Source organism: Mus caroli, chromosome 18, assembly GCF_900094665.2.
Source record: "Mus caroli chromosome 18, CAROLI_EIJ_v1.1, whole genome shotgun sequence".
Taxonomy (NCBI): domain Eukaryota; kingdom Metazoa; phylum Chordata; class Mammalia; order Rodentia; family Muridae; genus Mus; species Mus caroli.
The window spans coordinates 83,727,137-83,729,421 of record NC_034587.1 but is presented as its reverse complement, the minus strand read 5'-3'; the positions used below and the strand labels follow the sequence as shown (position 1 = coordinate 83,729,421).

The 2,285-nt window shown below is 48.7% G+C and overlaps 1 non-coding gene across 1 annotated transcript; it reads left to right on the top strand.

The window, feature by feature from the left end:
• The first annotated feature begins 245 nt into the window (after positions 1-245).
• LOC115029908 lies at positions 246-379 on the top strand. Its single transcript, XR_003835484.1, has one exon. It is a non-coding gene; the product is annotated as a small nucleolar RNA SNORA17 (small nucleolar RNA).
• Positions 380-2,285: the final 1,906 nt, after the last annotated feature.

Here is a 2,285-nt window from a genome sequence, read left to right as displayed (position 1 = left end):
GTGTCAGAGGCTGGAGGATTCTCCCCAGACTAAGAAAGATAGTCACATCAAACCAAGGAGAGATATCCAATCATGTGGCAGACATAGAGTAGAATATATATTAGTTATATGAGTTTCAAGCTAGTTGGAAACCAGCCAAAGCTTATGAACTAGGCATTTATTTATAAATCATTAAATCTTCGAGTTGTTATTTTGGAAACTGGGCATGGGCAGAAAACCCTGAACCTATACTTAACACATATAGCCCTGGTCCTAGAAGTGTTGCACATGTGGGACTGCTGTGTTACATGTGTGCCAATAGGTTGCAGAGAGAAGAGAGGCTATGTCTAAGCTCAGCTTTCTGAACTATGAACATCTGAATGATGTGCAGTCTGACATTCTCTGAAAAAAAGCAAGCCTGAGACAACCATCAGTTGGTGCCAGGGAGTTCCGACAGGGAGCTAGCCTGAGACTATAATCAGTCTGCTGCCATGTCCCAGGACTAGGAGCAAGCCAGAAACTAGAAGAGCCCCGCCTTGTACTGAGAATCTCAGATAGGAGTGAACCTGAGACAGATAACCCTTGCATGGGGTCACTGGAGCTGGCCTGGTAAAGCACAAAACCAAGATGACTGTCAGACTAGTGGGGCCTGGACAGGGAGCTATCCAGTTGGCTACTGCGCAGGCCTGGAGGCGTGGCATACCATGCCTGAGAGGACTTCTGAATGGTGCATGCTGAGCATAGCACTCCTGAGACTACTCGTGAAATGATCCTGGATGCTTAGATATCAGGTGCCACTAAAAGGAACAAGTAAGTGGTAGAGAAATGGAAGAGAAACATAAACAGAAGGATGTGAATACAACGAAAAGAGTCAGAAAAGAGGAGATGTGAGAATATTAAGGAACAGCCTGATGTGAGTAGCTCATGATGTCACTTGGGACCATGAAGGTATCCTGGCCTGTGCTACCATCGTGGGCCACATCTGAGTCCATGGCTGAGCAATAGCAGGAGTCTGTTACCACCAAATGCCTGGAGGGCATCCCTGATGTGGGCTGCCAAGGACATATTGATGTCTGAGGGCTGTGCAAAAGCAGCTCCACCCCTCACCTAGACATCTTGGGAAAGCTGGCCCTGGTGGCCTGAGAGCAGAAGAGCTGACCCTAGCCCTAGCCAGCTCAAATATTCCAGAGAGCAGTCACCACATTGCCTGTAGGTGAGGTCCCCAAGTATATGAATGTGGGAGACTTTGCCCTAGCCTCCTCCCCTCTTGCCACCTGCAGTAGATGGGAGACTTAACACTGATGTAATGAAAGCAGAGCTGTATGTGTTCTTCACCAACTGCAACATTCTGGAGAGTGGGTCCTTGACCTCTCCTGGGCAGTACAGTAGAGCTTACCCTGATGGCAGTGCAGAAGTGATCCAGCCCAAGTGGGTGAGCATGGGATAGCCGGCCCAAATCTTGTCTGTCCTGTGATGACTATTCCCACCTCACCTCTACCCCCTGCCACCCACAGCAGGCAAGAGAGCTGGTTCCAGAGGTCATCAGAGAGGAAGAGCTATGCCTGTCTTTCACCAGCTGCAGCACTCAGTAGAGCTAGCCTGAGTATGGAGGAGAGTCTGGGTAAGCAGACCATGAGGGCATGAGAGTGGGAGGGACGACACTTCCTCTTGTCTTCTGGGTGGTGACACAGACAAGGGAGAGAAGCCCTCCTTCTCTCCCTTGTCCTTTGCCATCCATGGCGGAGTTGCTGGTCCTGGCTTCATGAGAGTGAGAGAACTGCCCAGGTCACTCACTGGCTGTAACAATCTAGAGAGGAGGCCCAGCAATTTGCCAGCCCTGGTACTGGGGGTTGCTGGTAAGCTGGCCCCTAGATCATGAGAGCAAGAAAAGCAGCAGTCTGACCAGCTCAGAACCAGTGCTTTGAGTTGGCCCACCCCAACATCTGTTCCATCTATGAACTGCTAGAGTACGTGAAGGAACCAGTCCTACAGATCCCAAACTACAGGATCTTGAGGCCATAGAACTATTGTTATATGATATCTGAGAAAAGTCGCAGTGATGTTCTAGTATTCATGGAGTAGCAGAAACCAGAGGCCCTAGACAAGACTAAAAAAATATTGTGATGAACATTTGCAAGCAAAGAAGTATGAACAAAAAGGAATAGTGTGAGAGATACACAGGGACACAGCACAGCTTCCACAGATTTTTTAATTCTGTTGGATAGACTGCATGGGTGGAAGGTGGGTAAGAGTGGAGGAGAGACTGAGATTGGGGTTCATGATGTGAAATTCACAAAGAACCAAAG